We start from the raw sequence: 19544 nt of genomic DNA on the forward strand, positions 1-19544 counted from the left end.
TGATTTGCTGAGAATTCCTGGTTATTTGAATTTAAGTTTATTGATTCTGTGTTACGTCGTACAGAGGGAAAAGATTACATTTTTCAAGAAATGGAGAGCTTCACTTAGCAATGATGTGAAAATACTTGTCTATGAATGTGAGAAGCCCCTTACAAGGACATGCCCACACATTACATGGTAACCAAGGATGGTTTACACTGATGTATCTGGATCAAACAGTGAAATAAGATCACAGCAAACAAAGGGGCCTTGCAGTTTTCTCCACATGATACATTTAATCTGAGAATAATTGAGTATTTGAGGCGAGTTTGTTTTATATTCAATTAAACCCCCCAACCAAACCTGCACAATACAAGGCTTTGAATGCATGAGAAGATATAAATGGGGTTTTAAGGATATACCCCACATTAACGCGACAGAAGAGAGAGTGAGAACGTATGATAGAGGGTTGGAAATCACGAAAATGTGGATGAGACAAGGGACAGTGGCTCTTGTGATGACTTTTTGGATAATCTGTTAGCTTCCCTACCAACGCCATATAATGCTGTTAAGCAGAGGGGGAAATCAACCAGCTGGAGGAAATCAGGCAGGCCGATGTTTCCCATCCATTTTCAAATAGAAGTACAAGTATGTTCACTGATCAAGGTCTCCTTGAGGGAGGTTTGCTTCCATTACACCAGCCCAACCAGTAGTAAATCTGAGTACTACTGCCAGTGCCACGGCCCAAGCCACTCCCACAATTAGTATAGTCCCCTTTATACTGGGCACTGGTCATGCTATGGACCCTGGAGCAAGACCCCAAACAATAACAGCACCATTGTGAGTATGCCTGTTGTGGAGGTCGAGGAAAGTTCTGAGCCAGAAACCCCAGAGGAGGATGGTCCTAGAAGAGCCTTCGATGTTTTGAGGACAAAGACAACATTTGTAGAAACTGTTAAAGAAATTTGGAGTTAGAGTTTACAGATGGATACAACAAGTAAGAACTTTTGTTCCTGTGCAGGAAAGCTGCTAAAGGTGCCTGAGAGATTGATGAGGTGCTGGTAGGAGTAGCAGCAGAGTTTGGGGTTGACTTGTCTAGGAGTCAGAACCTTAAGAGAAATATTAGAATGTTTATGAGTGAGGAATGTCTCAAGAATATGTGAACACCCGGATTAAAATTGCATTTGAGGGAATGTATTGCTAAAATTTTAAAGTGGAGTGTTGCTCAAAAGATATGGGATTTGTGGGCTCAAAAGGAACAGAAAAAGATAAAGGCAGATGACACTGGAGGGCCAGAAGATTAAACCAGTAAAAGCAACTCAGAGGTTAGAGCATACCCATTGAGAGAAGTACATGGGGTGGATATTTGCATGTACCCTGGAATCATGGTGTTCTTTTCATATTCCCAAATCAATTCCCAAAACTGAGAGAAAATCTTGGCCTTCGGTACACTGAGGTTGACAGGTTTGTGAACATTTTGAAGGTGCTTTGGGAGGATGTAAATACCTTCTTTGACATTGCTGTTCCTAGGGATTAGTGGGCTGAATATAGGGTGTCAGTGCAGTGGGTGAATGAGGAGCCATGGAGGGTTGCTCCAATTAATGACTCTTCTCCCACTGTAATTTTTAAGTATGATCCGGTGATTAATGTTCTGAAAACTAAGGTGCCAGAGAAAGAGATTGACTGGTTAAAAATAACGTTAATTACCTAAGAGTCTGAAGAGTATGTGCATGCTTATTATGAGAGACTTATTCAAGCTTTCTGTCAGCATAGAGGCATCAAAAATCCTAAAATGGTGAATTTAGGAAGTTTTGTGTGTCCGTTTTTTCTTAGTTTACACCTGGAGATTAACTTGTATATTCAGTGTAATGAGATTTTTGCGCAGTTGAAGCCTCTGGATGAAATCCTTCGATATGCTAAATTTTGCAATGAAGATTTTGAAACAAGACAGAAGAGAATCAAGGAGAAATTAATGTTGGCTTAGACGAAGTTAGCATAAAATGGATTACAGAATGGCCTGTATATGGCATATCCAGGTTCTGGTTCTAGTGTTGGTGTTGGAATGCAGGAAGTTGATAACAGGGTGGTGGTAAGATGATGCAGAATGACAATGGTGTCCCACAGGGTAAAGGACGAGGGATATCAGTTGATACGAATTCAGGAATAGACATAGCGATGCTGAACAAGAGTACTGCATGCCCTTATTGTAACAAGATGGGTCAGTGGAAACGGGAATATAGGTGAAATCCTAATTAAATGCGAATAGGCTGTCAAATATTAATGCAATGCCAACGTCAAATATGCTAATGTAAAGACCCCAGAACCCTAACATGCCCCAAGCCCCACTGATGCAGCTGAATGTAAATGGTGTAAGATGTAATGTCAATCCAAACCCTAAAATTCAAGAAAACACTTTCATAAGCTCTGACAATTTCCAACAGTTCCTGGTCTTCGAGAGCGTCGTATTGATACCAGTTCTACTCGCTGTACGGTAGGAACTGTAGAGGTTTCAAACCTACCCTCTCTGAAAACAAGTACAAGTTGTAAGCATTCATAACTAGCATATTGTGAATCTAATTTCAGTTAAAGTCCCCTTGAGGAGGACCATCAGTTTTTAATATGTGATATGAGTCCAGTCAATCGATTGAGCAGGTATCTTGTCTGCAAATTATATTTTGTGACCTATTGTACACTGGATGGCACGGGCTTCAGGCACATAATGAGGATGCAGATTTCAAACTGAGCAAACAGAAGTCAGCTGTTGAATTATTCTCAGTTCGGACAAAGGAAGATTTCTCCTGACCTAAAGAACTCTGTGAAGGAGGAAGTCTGGGATTATACTGGCAAATATATTGGCCTTATCAAAGATGTCAAGCCACTGAGAATAACCATCAAACAGAATGCAGAGTATTCACAAACGCACCAGACAACCTCTCACCAAAGTTGGTTGCTTGAATTACCCCTCGAATTGAGTCCATGTTGGAGCATACTTATCTGTCACTGTTGAACCAGTAGCTGCTGTGTTGCCAGATTGTCTAAAGGCAGTTGCTGCAGTTGGTGCCAGCGTCCAGCAATGTGAGGGCACAGTAATGGGATAACTTCTTACAGTATTGGTTTCACACTCTGTGGAGGTCTCGCTTACTTGCACTTGAACCTGATACATGACCAATAGCAGACTGATCAGCTATGAGCAGGTTATCTTAGTCGCAGAGAACCTCATTCTGTGGAAGTGCTCTTGTCTCAATCCTGCCACACTTTTGCTTTACCTGAAACTGATAAAAATTATGATGGGGTTGACCACAACTGTCTTGATATTACAGAATTGTGTACCAAGCCAAGACCCAACATTCATAACATCCCTCTGGATGAGCCCGATTATATCTTGTTTTTGGACAGCTCTTTGAAAAAGAGATTTTGAAAGCAGCCTATTCCATTTGCACCTTAGAGGGTATAGTGGAACCCTCCTGTCTGCGCAATGTAACCTCTGCACAGGTGGTGGAACAGATTGCTCTCACAAGTGTCGGTTGTGTCCAACAATTTAAGAGTTACCATCTACACTGTTAGCCAATATGGGTTTGGCATGGTGCATGATTTCACACAGTTTTGGTCACAGAAGAGTGTCATGAATTTCCTTGTCTTCCCCATCCAAAATGAGAACTATGTTATAGACCAGCTTGAGGATATGAAATTGCCTGTTGAAATGGCAGTGATGAAGTGTGCAGCTCACAAGAGTGGATGTGATTTTGTGACTGCTGGCAATTGCTATGCGAATGAAGTAGCCAGATGCTGCGTTCTTGGTCTGGCACCTTCAATGGAGATCATTCAAATGATTTTGAAAATTATGTTTCTAAGAACCTCTTGTTGACTGTTGCTGATCCAGGGGATGAGATCACGAGGAAGCACTGGAAAGTGAGCTAGAGGAGTGGGTCAGAGCAGGGTATGTGAATAATCAGGGTGAGATCTGGGTGTCAACAGACGGGAGGCATGTTTTGCCAGATCCTATGTTGCCTGCTATGACTAGATATTTTCTCAGCCCAACTCATATAGAGAGTGACGCAATGATGCGTTTGTTTAAGATGCTCTAGTTCAACCAGTTTATGTCTCATTGCTGAGAATTTATGTCACCAAATATAGGCAGAAGGCGTGTGGTGACCATGAGAGGTATAGGAAGATCAGGTGGGACTTTCAATTGCATGCAACTTGATTTTGTTGAAATGGTTGTGTGTAACGGGCTCTGCTACATCTTATTTGTAGAGTGTATATTTTCGTTTTGGGTGGAAGCATATCCGACCACGAGAAATGAGAGTCTCATGGTAATCAAACTGCTGTTGAAGGAATTGATCCATCAGTTCCACCTTCAAGTTTCTTTGGAGTCAGATCGTGGATCTCAGTTTTAATAATGAGGTAATGAGAGAGCTGTGTACAGCTCTGCAAGTGGATCAGAGACTTTATTGTAGTTGCCAGCATCAGTATTGTTGAACAGGTCAACAAGAAGCTGAAGTCCGGACTTGCCAAATCCACATCCCGTAAGTGGCCAGATGCTCTTTTTTTTATTCTAATGAGCCTCTGAACTATCTCTGACTAGAGGAATGGACTGTGCCCTCATGTCGAGAGCCATGAGACTTCCTGTTGTGCCTGAAGCTGCTCTTGTGAATATAACAGGTGATATGGTTCTCGCCTACTGCACTTGACTGGCTAATGTAGTGCATTCTGTCTCTCATCAGGTCGAAGCAGCGACTCCCCTTCCGAACCAAGACCAGTGCCACGAGAATATGCCTTGTTATTACGCATTCCGTCACCCTGCATACACTTACAGTGCAGACGTTACAATGACCGCGTTGTAACAACGCACACCATTACCTCGCTAGTCGTAACAACAACTTGCGGAGGGAGGCGCTGGATGTTGGAATAGTATAATTTACTATTACAACTCTAGTCTGTGCGGACAGTAGGGAAGGTGTTGGATTTTAAATCCAACACCTTCTCCCCTCTCCGCAAGTCGTTGTTACGACTTGCAGGGTAATGGTATGTGTTGTTACAACGCCGTTGTTGTAACAACCGTGTTGTAATTGCATGCAGGGTGATGGATTTGTCGTGAGGGCTGTTTACCGTGCCACGACCTTAGTCAAGAGGACTGGATCCTCAATCAATCAATCAATCAAACAGGGGAATTGTAAGCGCGCTACTTACCCGTGAGGGTCTCAAGGCCCTAGTGAAGAAACACATCAGGAGGTGGTTCCTTAAGACCAGTTGGTGTAGCCCCTTTAAATTCATCCTGATGACCAACACTGCTGTGAAGTGCGGTGGCCTTGGGTAAATGCTTTTCACACCCTAAGAGCGAGACATGCTGATTTGGTGTTGACCACAAACACTAATTTGCAGAATCAATCTCCAGCACACACCGAACGGCCAGAAGAGTGTACTAGAGTGTTTTTTAAAAGTCAATCTGCAACAAGTGCTGACCCTGGTTTCTGAACAGGAAAAAAATCGAGACAGTTGCCTCATACACATGTCTGAGATTTAAAATTGAGAGAAAACTGAGTTATACGCAGCAGCACTTAGCAATTAGGTCCTAAGCCCAAAATCTCATAAATGGCTTCAAATTATTAAAAAGGAAATTAAGCTGTCCATCCTACAGCTACCTACTATCCGTCCTGTTGGCACAATTAATGCCTTCTGTCACCTATCGTACCGAAATTATGAAATATCACGAAATTTCAATTATAAATAACATCCAAACAAAAGTTTATGAAAACATCTTCCTCGTTCAGCAATTAGCATCACAGGCTCAAGTCTGACTCGAGTTTGGTTTGGCCAATCAAATATTCTGTAGTAAAGGTGTTTTTATTAAACTATTTGGGGGGCTCAGAGCATCCAGAACCGACTCCATTGAGTACCTGTGCTGGAAAGAAATAGGAAGAGGATAAAATACAAGGTTCCTGGGGCTGCTACCCAACCCAGGTTATAGAGGATTTTTCTGCCAAAGAAATTTAGAACTCAGACATGGGGAAACTAACTCTCAACAAAGTAATTAACCTGTCAACAAAACTCCTGTCTAGTAGGTAACATGCCTAGGCATGAGGGCAAGTATGAACCCGGTCCCCCCGCCTCGTGCCAAGTGGTGGGCCCGCCGCCGCCCCCCCCCCAGGGATCCCCAGAGCACACCACATACACCTACCACCAGTCCATACATAATCTACCACGGGAATTTCTCATCTGCCGACCCCGCACTCTCTCCCCCCCATACTTCCCACACTACCTCCTTCCCTCCCCTACTCTACCCAGTTTCGAGGCCCCTCCCTACTCCAGGGCCCTTCCCAAGCCGCCCCGTAGGCAGCAAGAGCCCCAGTTAGCGGTTTACACACCGTTGTTTTAGTTACATGACATGATAGGGAATCCAGGTAGGAAGGGATCGCAGCTCAGACCAAGGTGGGGAGGTGCAGCTGACCCCGATCGAGACGGAAGGTGTAGGCACGACCAGGACGATATACATGGGGGCCAGATAGAGCCGACCACTGGGAAGACAAGTCTCTCGGGACACCACTGGAGATCTCAGCAGCTAACGGACTACAGCACACGCACACTCTAACTTTCTTAAAGGTCCACGATGTTATGGTATATTATGGTACAATAATTTACGCTTATAATGATGATTGTTACTTGTAATGCAATACATGCAAAACCCTAATAAAAACATGTCAATTAAAAAAAAAAAAAACTCCTGTCTAACACAACAGATGAAAACAGCTTATCACGAAGATGTCACGCTTGGTCAGTGATTAAGTAAAATGATACCAGGAAACCTCTGGTTATTTTTCAACCGTTTTAAAAAATTAATTTATGACTTTACTCTGTGTTATGTGGGAAACAAAGAATCTGATCCCCTCCTGGAAATACCAGCATCAAAATCAAGACTGCAGATTGTGCAACTACAAACACAAATCCCTACCAAATATTCTCTGTGCATGTACGAACTTATTTAAAGAAAGAAAGATATTTTTTAAAGACATATTCATCAATATGAACATTCGAACATGCAGAGAAGCTGTAACCACATGGGTCTTCGATTCCATTGGTCTGCAGGGGGGTAACATTTATAAACACGTAGCTAAAGGAACTGGGGCAAGTTCCAGAAGAAAATCAAACAATCTAATACATAGTTTTTATAACGAGGATGGATTTTATGATGAGGGCGATTTTTAGGATTGCAGCACTTTATGGACAATGTAATCTGGTCATGATTTTATCAAGTTTATAACAAAGACTTAGAGGAGTCTTGACTTAACCCCTTCAGCGCTGCGCGGATTCCCCCGCGGTGCTGAAGGGTTCGAGCGCGGGCAGGGCCATGACGGAACGGTTCCGTCATGAGCACAGCTCAACCGATGCTCATGACGGAACCGTTCCGTCATGAGCATGGAAGGGGTTAAGCAGCAGAAGTCAACAGACATTTGAAATGCAGTCATGAAGAGGACTTGTAAATATTTTGTGTGATTTGAGCCACAGAGCGGGGAAATGGTGATGATCTGTCACTACTGTTTGTTTTGTTTAACACATGTACTAATGCATATTAAATATATTCATATATATAGTGGTATTTTATGTAGATTTTGATCATAGTGATTCTCACATTCTAATTGACCGTTATTAGAGTGTTAACATCTGCTGCTTGACTCCCTCTCGCTGCCTACCCCACCTGAAACCCCTGGTTAATTGGGAGGGGGGGGGGGGCAGAACCTTTTTCGATTTCCATATGACTATCTTTAAATAATTTGCCTTTGTATTTATTTTGACCAGCACTGAATTATCCTCAACAATATGGCTTAACGGCTAGAGCAGAGACTTTGAAGCTGGGGAACCAGATTCGAGTCTGGCAGGAAGCTCAAACATCCTGTGATTCTATGTCAGGACCGGAGGCTCCGATTATGCTTCTCATTTCTTTACTGATATTTTTCTCAGCAGCCAATAAAAATACAGTAACCAAAATACTTCAATACCCATGAATACACTTTGTGTCACATGACCAACCATAGAGTATCCCCTATATAAACTCCAGTCCTGATTACAGCGTCCTCTTTCTTTGCTGCTCCGCAGCCAGTTAAGTGCATTACTTTATTTTTTCTTCTATTGGATGTTGCTTATGGGGTATTTATATTGATTGTTGTTTGTTTATTGCTGTTTATTCAATTGGTTATGCTTTGCAGCGCGTCTTTGTTCATTGGAGCACTTTTACGCTAATGTGTGTTTGTTTATTCACCTTCTTTTTGTAACGCTCATGCCTTGGGAGCGCTCTGCCTCCCAGACCGGGCACATTTGCGCCCGCATTGAGTCTCCGTGGAGAGGGAGATTACGGGAGCGAGGACACGCACCACTCAGACGCGTAGTCCTCTTTCTGGTTTGACGGGCGGCCTGCTCTGCACATGCGCGGCGGCCATTTTGCCCGTTACAAAGCTGTTTCGGGTTTGAATGAGCGCGGGAACAGCGCTTTTTATTGCTCTTTTCCCACTAGCTCGCACCAGGCTCCCGGTGACGGGCTTTCATAAATTTGATTGGGGCTGGATAATTTATGCATAGGCTCTGCCTAGAGTGGATCTGGCAAGCCCTCACTCCACATTTAATAACGTTTTTCAAAACAGTTTAAAACATTTCTGTTTGCACATGAGAGTATTGGCTTGCCTGGTGTTTCTCCACTCCCCGATATTGAATTGCAGTTGCAATTGGTTACAGACCTTGCCTGTGTAACTTGACCCTTCCTGTGTGAGACAGGCAGTCCTCCTGTGGGAAAGTGTGTCACTAAAGTGTGCCATTATGTCGGGATATTATTTTGAGGAGGAATATTTTGAGGAGGAACCGTCTGGGTCCATGGAATAGGAGCTTGTTGAGGCACTAGATGCAGGAGTCCAGCACTCTCTAAATAGGGCCCTGGTGAGGGCCATTGAGCCACTGAAGCGTCATTTATGCACTTACGCCCAGCAACAGGGCTGGATCCCCAGCTCCGGCAGTCACCCTAACACCAATGGGAAAGCATACAAGAACCCCCATGCAGCAGACTTTGCAAAGCTGGCCAAAGCAATGTCTAATGATCATAACTATCGTACTTCCTCTAAGGAAGCAACCATTACTGAGTTACCTCAGGGAGATGGCGATGATACCTCCTCGGACCAAGCTTCTGACCAGGAGGAGACCCCTAGACCCTCCAAAATCATAAGGAAAGAGCGGTATGTTGATGCACCTTCTGAACCTAAGCGCCTAACCTTTGAGCTGGCAGAGATAGTTCATCCCAATTCCACCGCCTGGCTTCCGCCTCCAGAGGTGGCTGAGTCTGTTCAGTCTCACCTTAGGCAGGCATTCAACAAGGATGTGAGAGCGCGACTCCGATCGGAGTGCCCAAGGCCTGAATTGGCAGATAAGGTGGCGGAGACGCCAGAGGTGGATCCTTCCATGCTCACATATCCTAAAAAGTACTTCAAGGACCCTAAAAAGGGTATAGACCGGGCATGGAGATCATGCCAAGACAAACTTTTAGATTTGACAGGTCCCCTCACTAAGATTTTGGAGTTGGGCTTTCGAGCCAAGGAGTCCACAATGGCTATTAACCCAGAAGAATTGAATGGATGGGTGCAAACGGCAGTCTGTTAGCTGGGAAACGCGAATTGCGCTATGTCCATCGAACGACGTCGCTCAATATTTCTAAAACTCGATCCTAAATTGGCAGAGCTCTCCTCTTCCAAATCGGGTCCTCTTGCTCAGGGCCTCCTCTTCGGCCAACCCTTTCTCAAGGAGCTGACAAAGTTTGAAGCCAATTTTAGTGGTTTGGATAAGGCCTAGGGATCCCTTAAACGAGCTTTCTGCCCTGTTTTTTGGCAAGGCCGAACGATACTGTGGGCGGTTGTTCGGCCGTGGTTACAGCCAAGGCGCCGCGCGTGGTCAGTACCAGCAGCAACAAGGAGGCTACCAGGACTTCAGTTACAATAGTAACTCCTCTTTCTATCCGATCCGTCGAGCCAAGAACAGATTTCGGAGGGGCAGATACGGAGGAAATCAGGGTAGTCACCAAGATACCAGAAATTCAGGTGAGACTGATTGTGTCTACAGAAGTGATGTTGGGGGGCAGGATACCGTTTTTTCTGCACAATTGGCACACGATCTAGCAGGATGCATGGATCTTAGAAACAGTGCAGGGGTACAAGATAGAGCTTTACAATTCCCCCAATCAGGTTTTTCCTCCACCCCAAATGTATTTTTCCCGACAAGATCCGGACTTTATCTCCGAAGAGTTAGATTCTCTCATAAAGAAATGGGTCATAGTGGCCACAGGCCCTCATCCCCGGGGCTTCATCAGCAGCATCTTCGTAGTTGAGAAGAAGGGGGGTGGATCCAGGCTAGTTTTAAATCTAAGGGATTTCAATGGATGGGAAAGTATATAGACATTTCAAGATGGAGAGCATCCATTTTCTACGTGACCTCCTTCAGGAGGGGAACTGGATGGTCCGTCTGGATCTGAAAGATGCGTATCTGTCTGTTCCCATTTACGCACTGCATCAATGTTTTCAACAGTTCCACTGGCAGGGAGTGTGTTAGGAATACAGAGTCCTTTCCTTCGGTCTCTCGTCAGCACCTTGGGGCTTCACAGAACTCCTTTGGCCAGTAGTGGAATCATTGAGAGCGCAGGAGTTAGTCTGATTATATACTTGACCGACATCATCATCATGGCTCGTTGTCCTCAACTAGTGATGATCCATCTGGAATGGGCGATTACTCTTTTACAGAGTCTCGGTTTTATTGTGAATCCAAAAAAATCCATTTTAATTCCAACTCAATCAATGGAATTTTGGGGTTTTCTGATCGACTCAAGGAGTTGTCAGCTCCTCTTGCCAGCTCAGAAGATCAGGTCTATCAAGAGAGAGTTGAGGTTGATTTTGCGCAAGCAGAGTGTGTCATTGAGATCTGTAGCCCGGATTGTGGGGCTGTTTGCCTCCTCAATTCAGGCGATCTTCCCGGGTCCCCTTCACTACCGGGCGCTTCACCAGCTCAACATTCGACATCTCCAGAAAGGCCTCGGATACTCGGATCAAATTCCTCTCTTCGAGGAGGCGAGGTTGGGGATGTTGAGGTGGCTGGACCACATGGGGGCCTGGAAAGGCTGAGCACTCTTCGGATCTACCCCGGATGTAGTGACAGAATCCAATGCCAGCCGGTGGGGTTGGGGAACCCGCTCCGGCCAGATTTCCATTGGCGGCCGCTGGTCACAGAAGGAACTTTCATTGCATATAAATTGCCTGGAACTCCTGACAGGCTCCTTTGCGATCCGCTGTCTTCCACCACGAAAGACGAACTGTTACATCCTGCTTCGCATGGACAACGTATCAGGGGTACGCTATGTGAACAAGCTAGGGGGACGAATTCCCGGATTGTAGCGGAGATTGCCAAGAATTTTTGGCACTTTTGTCTTCAAAACAAAATCTCGGTGGTAGAAGAATACTGTTGTAACCTGTGGTTTGTCCCGCCCACCCCCTTCTTTTCCTCCCTCTTGGTTTTACCCTCCCCTGTTCCCAACGTTCTATTGCAGCCTCTTGTGGGTTGGGTGACAGAAGGGTTCTGGACTGAGTTGGTGGTGACATAATAAACATTTGTGTCTTACCTGTGATTGTGTCATCTTCATAACACTGGCGACGAACGCTGCGTGGGGGCAGTGCACCACCATCCCCTGCTGTTCAGCATTTCTCGGTCCATCCTGTTGGGGTAATGGTTCCAGTCTGAAGGAGTTTCATTACAGTACCGGAAGATTCCTGTGTGTGGAGGTCCGGTACCTGCGATTCACGAGTCAAGTGAGTTTGCCACTCCGGTTTCCGCGCTTTTGGGAACATTTTTTTCATTCTGCTTCTTGTCTGGCGCTGCTGTGTGGAGTTTCCTCACTCACACGAATCGAAAAATCTGTTTCCTGATTAGCGTAAATCTGCCTGCGCATTTCCACACTTGCACTTTTGAGCCTGGATTTCTCGGAGTTGCCGGTTCTTTGTGAGGTGTGGCCGTCACATGGCTGAGAGTTCCGCCGTGAGGGAACACCATCAGTGGAGTGGTTATATTTACTTTTGAAGCGTGTTCCGTTTCCAAGGCGGCTGTGTTCTTCTGAGGAGTTCCTTCAGTGAGAGAGCGCCCATGTGGCTCCTTATTCCTCTCAGCAGTTTCTTCAATGGTGTCAGCTGTTCCTCAAGTAAAAGAATTTCGTTTCCTGTTCGTCAGTTTCTGCATATTTCTTCTACGCTGATAGGCACAGCTTGCTCGTTTTTTCTAATTCTGTGAGCTGTTCCTCAAGTAAAAGTATTTGTTTTCTGTTTATCAGTTTCTGCATTTTCTTCTACGCTGATAGGCACAGCTTGCTCGGTTTCTTCAGTGGAATTCTGTTCTGTTGTGACTGTATTGACCTTGTTTTTCACACGCTGATAGGCACAGCTTCATTCTATATGCCTATCAAGTTTCTTCTACGCTGATAGGCACAGCTTGTTCGGTTTCCTCAGTGGTATATTATTTATTTATTTATATTTTTTTTTCTCTTCTTTATTGACCTTGTTTCCCACACGCTGATAGACACAGCTTCATTCTTTTTGCCTATCAGATCTGTGAATTTTTACATAACTGTGCGGGGTTTACCCATTACACGTTATAGTTGACAATATTGGTCAGAAAAAGTACCTTTTCACGCTTGTGGCATTGTTGGGTCGTATTTATGTTCTCAGTAATTATTGTCATTTTATGTACTGTTACATGAGATACATAGTTCTATAGCACTGTTTTATATTTTTCCTACAAGTTCATCTCCATTTCAATTCCGTGGGGTGTTGCCTATTTGGGGTCTCTAGTATGGCTGCGTTAAATATGGCATTACCTCCTTCTTTTTTAAATGAAGAAGGGGATCCTGCCATATGTTGGAAAGATTGGAGAGTCATATTTGAATCATATTTGATTGCGATAGGAGGAGAAAATTTTTCTAATTTCAGGAAACAGCATATTTTACTACATAATCTAGGAGTAGAGGGTAGGAAAATTTATAATAATTTGGAAGGACCTGATACAGAAGATGAAGGAGGTAGTGAAGGTGATTTCAATGTGTATTTAGCTACTATGATCAAGCTAGAGAAACAGTTTGGTAAAGCGATAAATGTGGTTTTGGAGAGACATAAATTTTTCTCAAGATCTCAAGGTAAAAGTGAGAAAGTCAAATCGTACATTGCAGCTCTAAAGGGGTTGTCCAACACTTGTGAGTTCGAAGGGTTAACTGATTCTCTCATCAGAGACCAGTTAGTCAGATGCACGAACAACCATAAAATACAAGAGAAACTATTGACAGGTAATCCTGATCTTAAACAAGCTGTAGAAATAGCTTTGAGTGTGGAACACACAGCGGAGTGCATAAAAGAGATTAATGTGGCGGATGATTCCAAAGGTCAAGAAGTGAATGCTATGGTCAAGCAAGAGGGATCTAAAGAAAAAGAGGTTAAGTTTAAAAATGTGATAACTTCAAGTGTTAAAATTAAATGTTACAGATGTGGCAATCCAGCACATTTGGCTAATAGTCCTTCTTGCCCCGCTAGGAGTGCTACATGCCATAATTGTGGCAAGAGAGGACATATAGCCAGGGTGTGTAATGATAATTCAAAGAGAGTCTCTTTGATTGATCCAGAATGTGTATCTGCTGACAATAAGTTGATTTTTCAAGTAGAAGATAAGGACAGTGCAGTAAATTTCCCGCAATGCACCATCATGGTAGACAACAAGTTGGTAAAAGTTTTTGCAGACTCATGCTCTCCATATACCTTGTTAGACGGCAAAGTTTTTGAAGGGTTATTTCCCAATAAATTAGGTACTCTTGAAGAAGCTGACATAAAACCCAGAGGGTATGGGGGAGACCTAATTTCGCTGCTGGGGATGACTACCATGAGAATTGAGTACAAAGGCAGAAGCACAGTTGGGAAAATTTATGTATCAGAGAAAGGGTCTAATTTGATTGGTTGGAGACATCAAAAAGATTTAGGTATGAAACTGGATCCCAACAGCGCTGACCAAGTTCTTTTAGTGGATAGATCGGTGTGTGGACAAGATATCTGTGAAGAATTCCCGGATGTTTTCACAAATAAATTAGGCTTACTTAAAAACTATCAGCATTGTATAAAACTTAAGGACAAGGCTAAAGCCATTGCACATAAAGTGAGGCCTATTCCTCATTTAATGCATGAACCGTTACGAAGAGAACTAGACAGACTGCTTGAGTTAGGGGTCATAGAACCCATTGAGTGTTCCCAATGGTTGTCCCCCATTGTAATCACGTCCAAGGCTGCCAGCAAGGATATTAGGCTTTGCATTGATCTTAGGGATTTAAACAAAGAAATTTGGGTAGATAGGCACCCGCTACCCAGAATACACGAAATTCTTACTCTAATCAAGGATGCCAGTCATTTTAGTGTCCTTGATCTATCATCAGCATACCATCAAGTAGAGTTACATCCGGAGTGCAGACATCTTACCTCGTTTGTTACACCTTTAGGGGCATTTCAGTATCTCCGTATGCCTTTTGGGCTAGCCTCAGCGGCAGCTGCATTTCAAAGAATCATGCAACACGTACTCAAGGATCTACCAGGTACGATGTGTTTTCAGGATGATATTTTGATTTTTGGGAAAAGTGATTTTGAACACAATGATAGGTTGAGGAGTACTCTTAAAAAATTGAGCCAAGCAGGTCTTACCTTAAAAAGAGAAAAGTGCCAAGTCGGTGTAAAGTCGGTAGAGTATTTAGGACATACCATTTCCAGTGAAGGCATCAAACCTAAAATGAACCTGGTGGAAGCAATACTGGAAGCAGCTGCTCCCACCAATATAGATGAATTAAAATCTTTTCTCGGATTATCCGAATATTACTCCCAAATTTATTCAAAATTACGCCAGCAGAGTAGAACCGTTAAGGAATCTTCTGAAAAACAAAACTCCATTTGAGTGGAATGGAAACTGCAAGGAAGCTTTTGCGGATATAAAAAATTGCATTTCCCAAGCTCCTTTCCTGGGTAGGTTCGATCCCACGAAAACTACTTACCTTTCCACAGATGCCAGCAATAAAGGGTTAGGAGCCAGCCTTACACAAAAAGTTGGTAACACAGAGCAAGTGATAGCCTTTGCATCTAGAACACTAAAAGGTGCCGAACAGAATTACTCGGTAATCGAGAAAGAAGCCTTGGCTTGTTTTTGGGCTGCAAACCACTTTAAATTTTTTCTGTGGGGAATACCGTTTACTATCAAGACGGATCACAAACCCCTCATATATGTATTCACGACCAAAGGGTCCTCCAGGTTAACCCCAAGGATAGCTAAATGGATGATAGGGTTGGAAGGGTTCAACTTCAAAGTAGAATATGTACCAGGGAGAACAAATGTGATTGCTGACTTTCTATCTCGTTCTCCCTTAAAGGTTGTGGATGATGTGAAGGAGGAAGGAAGTGATGTAGTAGTGTTGGAAGTGACAGGTTTGACAAAGGAAGAGTGGGAAGAACAACAAGAAATTGACAACACATATAAAACAGTAAAAGAACTCATCCGCAGTGGGTGGCCGGAGCAAAAGAGCATGTTAACTGACCTGATTGGAAAATTCTGGGAAGTTAGGCATGAAATGAGTGTGATCAATGGAACTATATATCGGGGGGAGAAAATTGTACCCCCAGAAGGTATGAGAAACAAAATCATTACTTTAGCCCATGTGGGTCATCTTGGGCGGAGCTTAACAAAAAACAAAGTAAGAGAAGGTTACTGGTGGCCAAGCATGGACAAAAGGGTAGAGGAAGTAGTAAAAAACTGTGTAGAATGTGCCAAAAGTGACAAGACTCTATCTGTAAGGAAACCTCCCTTATCGCCGGTTGATATTCCGGACCGTCCATGGTCCAAACTGGCATTAGACATAATTGGACCGTTAAACCTAAGACAAACCACAGACCGTTTTATCCTGGTCCTCATAGACTATCACTCAAGGTGGGTGGTAACCAAATGGGTGAACAGGATTGATACGAGGAACTTAATCCAGTTCTTAAGGGAAACTTTCTATGAAGAGGGTATACCGGATGCCATAGTGACTGACAATGGTGTCCAGTTTACTTCTGAATTGATGAAGGAATTTTTGTCGGATCTACGTATCAACCATTTGAAAACAGCGCTGTATTGTCCGAGAGCCAATGGGCTAGTAGAACGTATGAACAGAGTCATTAAAGAATGTATACAAAGAGCAGAGGCCACCGGTATTGCTGCCAAACAAGCACTGCAAGAAATGATATGGTCATACAGAACGGCACCTAACACAGTCACACATGTTTCACCATTTGTATCCTTGAAAGGAAGAAAACCTAAAACTAATCTCACAGCAGGGTGGTTATGTAATACCTACAACTGCAACATAGACAGGTTGAATATTGCAAGGAATATTGGAATTCATCAAGAGAAGTATAAATGGAGGTATGACCAGGAAAAGAGTGTCAAGATCCCAGTAATTGAATCAGGTGACTGGGTCCGTATAGACTTACCACCGGCTAGAAGAAGGAATTTTTCCAGATTTTCGGAACCTATAAAGATCGCAAGTGTTGGAAGAAATGTTGTTCATTTGGAAAATGGACAAACATGGGGTATGGACAGAGTGGTAAAATGTAAGCCTCCACAAAGGGATGGCGGAGTTGCTGTATCCTTGTCTAGTAACCCTGGTAGTGGTCGTAAGTCCACAAGAAACATCACAAGTCCGGTCTGGCACAAAGACTTTGTTATTACTTAATATGGTTGTTATCTATTATCCTTCATAAAGTTTAATTGTTTTGCTGAAGGTTCTTTTGCCCAGGGAGATGTGTTGTAACCTGTGGTTTGTCCCGCCCACCCCCTTCTTTTCCTCCCTCTTGGTTTTACCCTCCCCTGTTCCCAACGTTCTATTGCAGCCTCTTGTGGGTTGGGTGACAGAAGGGTTCTGGACTGAGTTGGTGGTGACATAATAAACATTTGTGTCTTACCTGTGATTGTGTCATCTTCATAACAAATACCTTCCAGGCTGCAACAACGAAGTAGTCGATTGGCACTCCCAGCACCTGCGGGACTTGAGTGACTGGAGGCTCCATCGCGGGTTTTCCAGTCGCTGAATCGCATTTGGGGCCCCTGCCAGATTGATCTGTTCGCATCACGCCTCCCACGGGCAACTCCCAGCCTTTTAGAGCTGGCGTCCGGATCCAGAGGCTCTTGCCACGGATGCGTTTCTACAGGACTGGCCGACATCTCTATGCTATTCCTTCCCGCCGTTCATGATGATTCCCAGAGGTCTGGCACAAACCAGACGGCATCAATCAGAGTTGATTCTCATCACTCCACTCAGGAGAGCGCAGGCATGGTTCCCAGTACTTCTGGAGATGCTTTGTGCTGTGCTGATCCTTCTTCCACAGAGGCAGAACCTGTTTCTGGACCCTCTGAAGGCCCCGCATCCTTTGATAGAATCAGGGCAACTCCCTCTGGTTGCATGGTGGGTTTCAGGGACAGATGGAAGTTCCCAGGCCTTTCACAAGACGCTGACAGACTTATCAGCGAGGCATGGTCAACTAACACCCACGAGCGATACTCATCGGCTTGGAAACGATGGTGTAGTTGGTGCTGTCAATGGGAAGTGGATCCCTTTAAAGCACATGTCTCCTTCATTGTGAACTTTCTAGCTTCCATCGCGGCTTAGAGTTTAGCCTATAGACCGGTGAATAATTTCTGGTCCACCATCTCAGCAGGTCATGTGTCAGTGGATGGCAAACCGGCAGGAGAGCATCCTTTGGTAAGTAAACTGCTCAGGGGCATCCGGATGGTCAACCCCCATGTCCCAAGTATTCAGAGTTATGGGATGTGTCCTCTGTCCTGAGGTTCTTGGAAGCCTGGCCTTCCTATAGTATTTGTCAAGAAAACAGCTATCTGCTAAATTGACCATGCTACTCTGCCTAGTATCATGCAAAAGGGTCTCGGATGGCCACACTTTAGATCTAGCAGTTCGTAGGTTTTCCCCAGAGGGTGTGACTTTTTCAATTACAAAGCAGACTAAATGTAATACCTCAATAGCTTTTCCAGCTTTCCCTAATGATCATAAAATGTGTGTGGTACAGTGTTTGAAAGATTATGAGGTGAGAACTGCTGAGTTTCGAGCAGACATGAGGGGTCAATTGTTAATTGCGCTGCAAAAACCATTTCGCCCAGTGACTCTCGCAACCTTGTCTAGATGGGTGTGTTACCTCATGAGCGAAGCGGGTATTGATGTTTCAAAATTTGGAGCACATTCAGCTCATGGGGCTATGAAGTCTAACGCTTTCTCTGTAGGGGTCAGCCTCTCAGATATTATGAATGCAGCTGATTGGTCAACTGAAACCACGTTTAAATCTTTTTACAGTAAATCTATCGTGGAGGTGGCATCAGTAGTGGTGGCTAAGCTTTAAACAAGCATAATTGGAGCCTCCGTTCCTGACATAGAATTCAAAATTTGCGAACATGCGTGACAAGATTTTTCAATTCTATTAAGGATTATCCCACCCAAAGACATGTATTTCATATTGTATATTGCATTGTATGGTTTTTGAGTATCTTCATACTGCATATATGTGCTAATGTTTCCCTTTACTTTCTGATGTATAGGTAAGATATCAGAGGGCCAACAATGTTACGGTCTTATCCTTTTCATTTCAGTTGCTGATCGCAAGTAGAGCACGATGGTCCACGTTTTTGGAAGGTCTTTGCGTTTTCACGGAGGTTAATGCGACGCATTGGTTCAGGAACCAAGCCTGGAATAAGGAGCCCCATTGGGCTGCAAGTTATCTCTGCTAGAGGAGGTTCTACGTTGAAGATGGTTCTTCAAGATCAAGTTGTGGTTTATGGACTTAACTGTTTGATGTTTTGTCAAAGAAAGAGGACGCTGTCATCAGGACTGGAGTTTATACAGGGGATACTCTCCATGGTTGGTCATGTGACACAAAGTGTATTCATGGGTATTGAAGTATTTTTGGTTACTGTATTTGTATTGGCTGCTGATAAAATTATCAGTAAAGAAATAAGAAGCATAATCCTCGCCTCTGTGTCCTTAATAGAATCGAAAATTCTTGTTACCTATGTTCGCAAATTTTGAATTCTGGGCAAATCACATAATCTTCCCCTGCCTTAAAAATGAATGTCAGTCTGTAATGCAACTGGTGCTCATGTAAAGCGCTCTGATACCTACGGGTCGAGTTTGCGCTATATCAAAACTGCAACAGCAACAAGCATTTAAAATGCAATAGGTCTCGCCTTTTATTAAGTTAAAGCCATTTGCTTTGCTATACAATAGCATTAACAAAGCAAATGGCTTTAACTTAATCAAAGGCGAGACCTATTGCATTTTCAATGCTTTTTTTTTACTATCCTGCTAGAAATTGTGGTCTATTTTCCTTTCTTACATTTGTGCCTATAGAACACATCCTGCACAACTGTGTGTCATGGGTATGCAGACCACGTCCGTTTCTTATTGATTCCCTATGCAAGGCAGCAGCAGTGAGACATCT

At 43.7% G+C, this 19544-nt stretch overlaps 1 long non-coding RNA gene across 1 annotated transcript in view; it reads right to left on the bottom strand.

The window, feature by feature from the left end:
• Nucleotides 1-12175, bottom strand: part of LOC146798547 (uncharacterized) — a 106882-nt gene extending 94707 nt beyond the window's left edge. Inside the window, exon 1 of the long non-coding RNA XR_014969182.1 lies at nucleotides 11618-12175. This is a non-coding gene — a long non-coding RNA (uncharacterized LOC146798547). The remainder of the gene's footprint in view (nucleotides 1-11617) is intronic.
• Between the last annotated feature and the right edge of the window lie 7369 nt (nucleotides 12176-19544).

The sequence above is a fragment of the Triturus cristatus genome, chromosome 9, assembly GCF_964204655.1.
Source record: "Triturus cristatus chromosome 9, aTriCri1.1, whole genome shotgun sequence".
In the NCBI taxonomy this organism is placed as follows: domain Eukaryota; kingdom Metazoa; phylum Chordata; class Amphibia; order Caudata; family Salamandridae; genus Triturus; species Triturus cristatus.